Genomic DNA, 10,470 nt, shown 5'->3' on the forward strand with positions numbered 1-10,470 from the left:
GCAAACTCTGGGAGTTAGTGAAGGACACAGAAGCCTTGTGTGCTGTATTCCAAGGGGTTGCAAAGAATTAGATACAACTGAGTGACTGAACAATTAAGACTTCAGAATTAAGACTCTGGAGCCACATAATACTTTATTTAGTTCTCTCTATTGTATTCAAGTGCTAAGGAGAGAGCAAAGCAGCTGACTGTTGGTCAGACCACAGTGACCATTGGCCAGACCACATGGACTAGAGCCAGGAGAATTGCATGCCTTATGGTTTAGAATGGAGCTCAGATTTGGTTGGAGGACCAAGACTTAATGCAAGTAATAAGCAAAGGAAAGAGGCAATGCTCGGGGCTCTGCTCTAGAAAACAGATACAGAGTGAATACCTAGGGAAAAATACACTCACACATCTTGGATGATACAGGGGAGATCTCTGAAGATATTCTAAGAACTGTGAGAAAAGGGAGCAGATCATGCCTCAGGCTGAGCTCACCACTTTGCATACAGAGAAACAGTAAAGAAACAGAACCCGGGGGTGGTAGAGGATAAGACATCTTACAAGGAATTGGTTTACCGGACAGTGGAGGCCAGCTAGTCAGGTCCACGCCATCAGGAAGGGCAGGCTGGAGACCTGGCTACTGGTGGGCTGTTTTCTCCTATGAGGAAGCTTGGATCTGCCCTGCTGGTGGATCAGGCCCTCCCACACTATCCAGAATAATCTCCCTTACCTGATCCAACCAACTGCATACTTTAATCCATGAGATGTTTTCAGTAACATCTGCACAGTGCTTCTCTGATGCACTGACTGTTCTTCATTGTAAAACATCCCCCTTTTTATGTGATATTACTTGTTTTGAAACCAATATCTCCTGATATTTGTGTAAACCCTCCAGCCTTCTTTTGTTTATTGTTAGCAATCACATCTTTTTTTCTTTTATATACCATTGAACCAGAATCCTTGAATGCAGTAGGATAATGAGATCCAAAGAGGAGGGTCCAAGGCACAGCACGTAATCATGGACGGCATTTTGTGGTGGCCATGGTGGACAGCAGAGTTGAAGCAGCATCAGAACTGTCCACTCGAGCAGACCTGTGGGCTGGCTGGCTGATCACGCTGCTCCTAGAGCTGAAATAGGTAGGAAACCTGCTCTGTTCTTACTTGGTCTGATCTGTGTAAGTAAAGTTCTAGGTCAAGTGAAAGAACTCTAACTTGAATCATAAAAATGGAGTCATGGCCCCTCACTCAATTCCCAGATTGGAGCCAGTTGACAGACTCAGAATTCTTCAATACAGATGTGGCCAACTCCTCTCAAGGAAGTACCCTTGGCCCCAAATCTATAGTTACTCTTTCCCCCTGCCTTCCCCTGTAGCCTTTTACCGGGGTGACTGTACCATGGGAAAGGGAAATCATTGTTCTTTCAGGACCACTGAATACTGACTCTGACCTGAACCAACTCCAGGAGACCCAGAAAGTCACTGTGGTCCACCAGCAGAGGAGGGACTTCTGAGAGTCAGTGAACAATGGAGTTTTAGCAGAGGCCAGTCTCACAGTGGGTTCAGGGCATCCCCAAACCTGTCATGTAGTTATTTCCCTGGGTCCAGGGCCATTGTTTGAACAGACAGAATTAGCAGCTGGAGGAGTCCCCACACTGGTTCTCTGAGCTGGAGTATGAGGGCTCTAGAGGTGGGAAAAACCATGCAGATACTTCTAGAATAGCCTTCACTGAGAAATGGGGTGGATTTTTTTTTCATGTCCACATTCCTGAATACAGGTCACCTGTGTTAGCACAAGAAACAGACTTAACTCATGTGGAAGACAGGTTGAAAGTGACCCACTGACGGCCCCCAGTTTCTTGTACACATTTTTTTATTCAAAAGTTGTTATAGACATAAAAGCAATTATGTTTTTTGTTTGTTTGCTGTAAGATGCAAAGGATAGGATGGAGGTGAAGATTTGGAGCAGACCCTGGTGGCTCAGAGGATAAAGCATCTGCCTGCAATGCGGGAGACCCGGGTTTGATCCTTGGGTTGGGAAGATCCCCTGGAGAAGGAAATGGCAACCCACTCCAGTATTCTTGCCTGGAGTATCCCATGGACAGAGGAGCCTGGTGGGCTACAGTCCATAGGGTCGCAAAGAGTTGGACACGACTGAGCGACTTCACTTTCTTTCTTTCCTTCTTCCTTCCTTCCTTCCCTCCCTCCCTCCCTCCCTCCCTCCCTCCCTCCTTTCTTTCTTTCTTTCTTGATAGACAAGAAGGGGAATACAGAGCAAAAGGTATGCAAAGGCCCCATTTTAAGAGGAGAGGCCTCAAAGGCTGTTTTTTGGATCCTTTGGCTTTGTTGGTCTCTTTGTTAGAATTATATTGGCTCTTTTTCCTTTGATTAAAAGGCAGAAGCAAGAAACTCAAAGGACCGAGAGAAAAGATCAACGCTACATATTTACACGGACTAACCCACAAGGCAATACTCAAATCAGCAGTCTGTGATTTTCTGCAAAACTTGGGCAGGTAGAAAGAATAGGGAGGGTAGAATTTAGGAGAGACAGGGAGGCAGGTTCAGAAGGATTTCACCCGATTCATTTGCTCTGTCTCAGCACACACTCAGTGGTCCATTAGCTCTGCCTTAAGTCACACAAAATCTTTCTCCACTAGCTCCTGGTTCCTGTGTCTACTGTTGCAATGGGAAGGAAGTTGTCCTCCATAATTCCAGATGGGAACCAAACGGAGCTGCTCTGAAATGTTGAAAGATTAAATATTCTAATCTCTGCCTCACACAAAAATGTCCACATAGCCTGTGAGCTGTGCAGAAAATTCCTCTTTGAGGTACAAGCATACCTGCTTTTTTCTGAAATTCCTCAAAATAACTAGGTGCCATACAAGCCTACTTCCATCCAGTGAAGGGTGCGCATGATGAGAGCACACAGGAGCTTTGTTCTGAGAGAAGGCTGGAGCCCAGAACCTTCTATGCCACACATGCACACCTGGCTCCCAGCTCAACTGCCTTGTGCCCAAACTCCTCGCCCCACCACCTCCGGTCTTCCGATGAAAAGAACTGAACCACAGAGTAGCTCAGTTAGATCTTGACCCCTCATTAATTGTTTCCAAGGGGAGGGGGAAGGACCTGAAATTACATTTTGGTAGAAAAACAGTGTAGGGAGAAGGACTTCAATTCAATGTATAAAAACACAAAACAGGGATAGACGTCTAGAAAGCTTTATTTCGGAGCGATTTCATTCATACACAGTTTACATTCCAAGGACGGTAGCCACCAGGGTATGAAAATATGGAATGCAAATAAATAAAAGCACACAGATCTAGAATAGGACTCGAATGAATGTGTTCATCAAGACATTACCTGTCCAGACCCACCTCTTGATTCCTCCCCTGGAAAAGGCCAGACGCACAAAGAACAGACCAGACTCACTTAGAAGATTAATCCAGAACCCTGCTTATTTATTTTCCTCTATGAAACAATTACCATTTTTATCTGAGAGGAATACAGGGAATTTCCAATTATAATTATTATTTCTGAGAAGTAGAATGCCTACTCTTTCCTAATGTGGAGTAAAAATGCTTAATTTCCACTTGAAATTAAGTACTTTAAATACCAGCCAAATTTAACTTTATCCAAATAGACATATTTTTAATATTTTTGAGAATATAAGTATCTAGCTTCAGAAAAATCTAAAAATAAGATTATACATCAAGCTTTTATATCACTTACAGAAATGATTTCAAATATTGCAAAAGGAGCTATTTCTACAGTTACCAAGAGAATTTAAGAGGAAGAAAATTCTGTGATAACTTTTAAGGATTTACAGAAGGAAAAATACTGGCATTTAAAAAGCATCTTCTCTAAAAGTGCTGACTTCATGCTCAGATCGTTTTCTGTGCTTATCTGCTCAGGCTCGTCTGGCTGTACCAGGCGCTGTGCAGTGAGCTTGAGAGCAACTGGGAAAATGAGTTTGGGGATTTTTTTTTAAGGTAACAACTCTCTACCATAAAAGCAATTTCCACTTAACAAAAACAACAGAAAAAAAAAAAAAAAAAAAAGAAATACCTGCATTTACTATTGGTTCTGCAAAATAGCCACATGGAAATAAGTATAACTATTTTGTAATCACTTCAAGCAATACACAGCTAACTTAAATCTCTGGGAACTTTTTAGGGACTTGACTCTTTGCAACACTATGGACTGTAGCCTACCAGGCTCCTCTGTCCATGGGATTCTCCAGGCAAGAATATTGGAGTGGGTTGCCATTTCCTCCTCCAGGAGATCCTTCCTGACCCAGGGATCGAACCCATGTCTCTTGCATCTCCTACATTGGCAGGTGGATTCCTTACCACACATGCCACCGGGGAAGTCCTGTATATTGATAAGACTATTATTTAACTTACATATACATGATATAATGAGTGCTTATCTTACCTGGAACAATATGTCTCCTTCATACTTAACATGAAACTCTGCTAAAGCATAGATGTGCCCTAGTGTTCCATGAAGATGCATTTGCTTCCTGACCTTTATCCAAAAAAATTTTAAGGGACGACGTCCTGGTATATGACCATGTCTATAGAAACAAACAGCAGCAAAGTAAGAACAGTGTATTAGTTATTGAGATTTGTCTTTTAATCATCCTCAAGAGATGACTAGAGTCTATGAGAAAATAAATGAAAGGAGTTATATATATCATTGGAAGTGGCAAAACCTCTAATTTGGAGATTGGAAGATGTCTGAAATGATCTATGCTATTTTGTTGTTTAGATCAGTGATTCCTGCACTTACAAATGAGTACATTTTAAGGCACAAATATATTCAAGTAACTGTCATTCAGTCACCCACCTTTTAATCTTAAACAACAGCATGAATAGATCAATTACTGCAAAATGTCTGTGTCGTTTCATCTTAAGATTTGTATATAAAACATCTGACCATCTATTTCATTCACACTGAGTGGTTGTGGAGACGACTTTTTTTAGAAAAACCATCCCCCAAGAATTCCAATGGTCGATTAGAGTTATGGAGGCAATCTAGATTCTCTGCCTTTATGATTCCATAATGCAGCTTCTATGTATTTTCCATCATACACATGAAAACTGACTTTCTTTATGAAATCTACTTTCATCTTTCTCTTTATTTTTGAAAACTTATGGGCTACAACTTAGGACTGGAATACACATTCTCACATTTTTATTCCTTTTTTCACTTGCAAAATCCTGCACATTAAACATTCTCTAATTCCCCCTGTGCCTACTGGCGCGTCCATACTCTGTACCAACACCTTCAGCATCATGCCCCGTGCCTGCCATGTCCAGTGGGTGCCCTTCTGGTCCAAGTGTCCTCGGGCACTGGGAAAGCTAACCACTAGTGTGCAATCATTCATTCGCCGCATCCGTGTAATTGGCTTTAGTTAAATCCTCTGTCACTGTGGCCTCAGCTTTTGGATACGGACATTTGCTGCATTTAAATTTGGGGATTTTTACTGTTTGCTAGTCTTAGCTAGCTTTGTAGTCTTAGCTACAGCAATCTTGATGGTATAGTGGTAGGTATTGTGGCTACTTAACTTGGAGATACCGTTTCTTTGGGATTTTGTGTTAATGTCTAGCCTTCATCGTTTTTTTTCTGTGGAGCACTTACCAGTGCTGTTCAAGATTCACGTCTCAGATTCACAGCCTCTGGCTCATGCAACTCTCATTAAAGACTCTGTTGCTCATTCTCTCCTGTTGTAGCAAAGCCATGTACTAAACCGCCCAGTCTGATGGGCTGTGTTCATTTCTCTGCAGCTAATTTGCTTGTTTTATGAGGCCTCTCATAGGACTTTGGGTCTCACAGTGCTTTGAGTCTGAGGTCACATTATTGTTGCTGTTCAGCCAGTCAGTCATGTCCAACTCTTTGCAACCCCATAGACTCCACCCTGCCACACTTCCCTGTCCATCACCAACTCCCGGAGCTTGCTCAAACTCATGTCCATTGAGTCAGTGATTGCATCCAACTATCTCATCCTCTGTCATCCCCTTCTCCTCCTGCCTTCAATCTTTCCCAGCGTCAGGGTCTTTTCAAATGAGTCAGTTCTTTGCATCAGGTGGCCAAATGATTGAGCTTCAGTTTGAGCATCAGTCCTTATAATGAATATTCAAGTTTGATTTCCTTTAGAATTGACTGGTTTGATCTCCTTGTTGTCCAAGGGACTCTGAAGAGTCTTCTCTAGCATGTTAATAGAGTCCAACAGAGCAATGTGAATCTGACTTAATACTCTAAACTGAACTTTTAGGTAAAATGTTTATCTCTCAGAAGCCATGCTAATCTAAGTCTTCTTAAAGAAGTTTGACTGTGGGATGCTAACAAGAATTTTATTATATTTAATTTATTAAAATAGTGACCGAGTCAAAGGAAAATACCATCACACAGAAAAACATGTTAACACAGATCATTAGCATATCTATCTCCATATATTTATATAAATATGTGTATACTATATAAACTCAGCCACACCGATCATCCTGTCACCAACTTGCCCTTGTTACTGAAAACTACCATGGGTGTCTTTCTAATCCCCGCAGTTTATCCTTAGACACAGACACTTGTCAAAAGAAAGAGAGTTGTTCAGTCATGTCCAACTCTTTGCGGCCCTATGGACTGTAGCCCGCCATGGGCCTCCACCCATGGAATTTTCCAGGCAAGGATACTGGAGTGGGTTGCCATTTCCTTCTCCATGGGATCTTCCCCATGGCCCAGGGATCGAACCCAGCTCTCCTGCACTGCAGGCAGACTTTTTACCCTCTGAGCCACCAGGGAAGTCCACATGTCGAAGGCTGCATGTTATTCTGTATGATTGTCCTCCAGTTACTGAGCCAATCCTTGTTGTTGACTGTGCAGATTACTTCAGCGTTATTGTGGGCAAACATTGTGAATAATTATAATTGCTTTTCAGAGATTGCTTTTTAGAAATACTATTGTAAAAGTTCATGCCATTTTATGGAAACAGACATATTGTGACTAAAAATAAAAACCAAGAGCATTCTTGAGGAAGAAAGAGTAATTCGGGCCAACATATATTAGATTCTAAGGGTATAAAGAAGGGAAACAGGACATCTTCCCACTCGGTCTTGTATCTGGGCAGAAGAAATTAGTTCCTATAAATAGATTGCATGTGATCCTCTTGCTTTTTTTTCAATGTGTTTCTCATTGATTACTGCAGGCACCTCTGGTAATATTTTTTCTTTCCCTTTTAATTGGTAACCCAACCTTAATCTTGTTGGAGAAAGTAATATTTCTGGATAAGATTCTCCTTTTATTGATTCATTTACAAAAAAGCGTGGCCCTGGGCACAACTCTGGCCAGTGAGATAGAGCCAAAAACTCTAAGGACTGGGGGGATGTTTTTGCTAGCCTGATGCAGACATCAACCTTCTTTCTTTCTTTCTGAATAAGAAAGAATGTGATGTTGGAGATGGAATGGGATCTTGAAATCCTGAGGACAACACACATGAGGACAAAAGCCACACCAAAAAGATGGAGAGAAAGCAAAAGCAGTGGGAAATTAAAGCCACTGATTCCAAGTGAAAAAGGAGACCAGGCACATCTAGGGAACAGAGTTCATGGGGATATTCCTGCCCAGAGGTCAGACCCTCATATGTACTAGGAGCACAATAAATGCTTAATGTTAGATAATTCAAATTTTTAATTGTTTGTAGATTTGTTTTTTCTACTTTTAAGATGATTTTCAGCCTGGAATTTCCAGGAATTAATTTTAAGAAAAAATGTGCTGCATTTGAATATCTCAAATTTTAAGTGCAAGTTAGTCTACTAGTTCTATTATGGATTCCCTTTGTCTTCAGAACATACCATGCTTCTTAAGTCTGTGGAGATTGAATGCCGAGGTGTTTGGCGATCTTTATTTTGATTTTAGTTAAACATAAATAGACAATGATTTTGAACCCTCCAAAATCTCCCTCCAAATTTTAGTTATAATTTCTAATCCAAATCTTCTCAAAGAAGGCAACTGTTAATAAATTAAAACAAAATCTATGGCCCTAACAGCATCACCAACTAAAATCATGTTAAAATATTTATGGTTATTAAAAAAAAACCCTTTGAAATGACTTGTAAAATTGTATGCTGTTTACACTCACAGTTAAAGCAGGGGTCCATTTCAGTGAAAGATGCTAAATAACACAATTAAGAAACAATACCAAGTTTTTTTTCACAGAGGATTTGTCTAAGATTTTTCTTCTTGGGTCTTAGGTTTAAGCCTCCAATATTTCTTGCAGATTTTATTCATGATTACCTTTGCATTATCTCCAGAGAGTCTCCTATTAGTGCAAGTTTATGTTGAACCTTGCTGAACTACAGTCATTATTTTGAACAATATTAGAATCATCGTAATTACTTTCTCTCAGTATGAGTAATCAGTACAATCGGTTCAGATCATTCTGGGCTATGCAAACTTAAAATTTATTCAGAAAATTGTCATTTGAAGATTTCTGAAGAAATATTTTATTTCATTTGAGTGTACAATTTTGAGAATTCTAATCATCTCTAATTGCTCTTTTTATTCTATTCTTTGCAATTGTTATGAATTGCCATCAAGAGATGAATATTTATCAAGCTCTTATTTATTCCAAAGAACATAGCTTTATATATCTATCAGATTTGCTGTCATCCATTCAGTCTCTCATTCTCCTTTAAGGTGGAGAAACCTTAGCATGATTGCTTAAATTTTAGATCACTAATAGGGACCCGTTTGCTAATGGTGGCTTTAAAAGACATGTTGATTGGACTAACTTAACTCTAACCATGGCCCAGAATCCTGTGTGCTATTGAACAACTAGGAAGGTGGTCTGCATTCCATATTTTGGAAACAAGTTTGTTTGGCACACATCCAGTTTATTAACTTCCTCCCCAAATCCTGTCCAAATAAAGGTCATAGCTGCTGATCCCGTGGCACCTTGCTTCCTGTTACTGGTCCGCTCTGTTCATTTAACCCATCACAGCACTCACAAGACAGATGGCTGGACTTGGGGTGCAAATGGTCATTTATGGGTCATCCAGCCATGTTCTCTGAATTTTATTAGCTTCTATTTATTTCATGCCAAGAAAAAAAATATCTCTACAGTCCAAGTTCAGGGGCTAGCAATGTATTTTTTTATTTTTGTATATATTGGACTTACCCACGTTTTATGTTTTGCAATATTAAACATCACTAAACAGCATCTTCTTTTGCACAGATGTGGAAAATGGAAGATACTGTGGATTCAAAGGTAAGAGATGATCTTGTCATTTTAAACAGTTCTGAGCACTGTCTCACAAGTATAGACATGGCCTGGGAGCCTGGCTAGGCTTGTGGCTCTGTCCCCAAGGTATGGTGTGACCTTGCTTGTGTCTCCTACATGCTCTGAGATTCCTTGTCTGCCAAGAAGCGGGGACAAGATGTTCTCTGAGACCTGGAACAGGATTACGAGCACCTAGGTCTATGTTACTACTCAACACAGTGATTGCATGGATTAGAATAAACAGTGAATGCAGAAATTCATGGAAATGATAGAAATGTACACATTGAACAATAAAATATAAATATCTTTAAGTTAAGAATAATCTACAATTTAAGTTTTTTTCTAATTCAATATGCAACTCCACCTATGAAGAGCTCACTTCTTCCTACAGTTTTATTAACAACTCTATGTTTTTAATAAAAATTGTCGGACACGACTGAAGTGACTTAACAGTAGCAGTAGCAGCATGTTTTTATTAAATTGGATGTTGAACAGTTGATTTTATCAGAACTAGTGATTTTGTTTTTAATTTACTAGTAGCCAAAGATTTCAGACAAAAATTCTCAGGCCAAGCAAAAAATGATTTGGTATAACTGGGAAGTTAAAATCTTATTGAAAAGTACACATATTTGTAACATACTACAAAGTTTTATAGCCTTAATGTGTAAAGTATGCTGCTGCTGCTGCTAAGTCGCTTCAGTCGTGTCCGACTCTGTGCAACCCCATAGACAAATTTATGAAAAGAACACGCTAATAGAATTGGTTTAACAATTCAATTTAAAAAATTCAAAAAGAAAAACAATAAATGCACTCACATAAGAATATTTTTTATTAGTAAGGCAAAAAAATATCGTTTCTCTTATAGAAGGTAGAAACTTTTTGAAAAAATAATAGAACTAAAGATTGTCATTTTTTGATAAAGTGTTTCTGGGCATAGAAACAGATACAAATGCTATGTAAATCAATTTGGTAAGATAAGCTGAAAATTCAGTGAGATAAGCTGAATCAAAAAATGTCACTTTAGGAAATTTTTCCCAGAGGAATTATCAGACATTTGCACAAAGTTGCAAATGCAAGATCTTTATCTTGGTGTTTTCATAATAGACAAGAAATGTCCTAACTGTCCAAAATGAAAAAGGTCTTCATTGGTTAAAATCAATGTAAATTCCAAGACCGCATGTTTGAGAGACATTTACAGTTATAGTCTCCAAAA

General features: G+C 39.6%; 1 long non-coding RNA gene across 1 annotated transcript; it reads right to left on the reverse strand.

The window, feature by feature from the left end:
* Positions 1-967: 967 nt before the first annotated feature.
* Positions 968-4,973, reverse strand: LOC110131176 (uncharacterized). The gene is made up of 3 exons (XR_002312103.2): positions 4,829-4,973; positions 4,415-4,556; positions 968-1,112 (listed from the first exon to the last, which is right to left on the reverse strand). It is a non-coding gene; the product is annotated as an uncharacterized lncRNA (long non-coding RNA).
* Positions 4,974-10,470: the final 5,497 nt, after the last annotated feature.

Source organism: Odocoileus virginianus, chromosome 9, assembly GCF_023699985.2.
Source record: "Odocoileus virginianus isolate 20LAN1187 ecotype Illinois chromosome 9, Ovbor_1.2, whole genome shotgun sequence".
Lineage (NCBI taxonomy): Eukaryota > Metazoa > Chordata > Mammalia > Artiodactyla > Cervidae > Odocoileus > Odocoileus virginianus.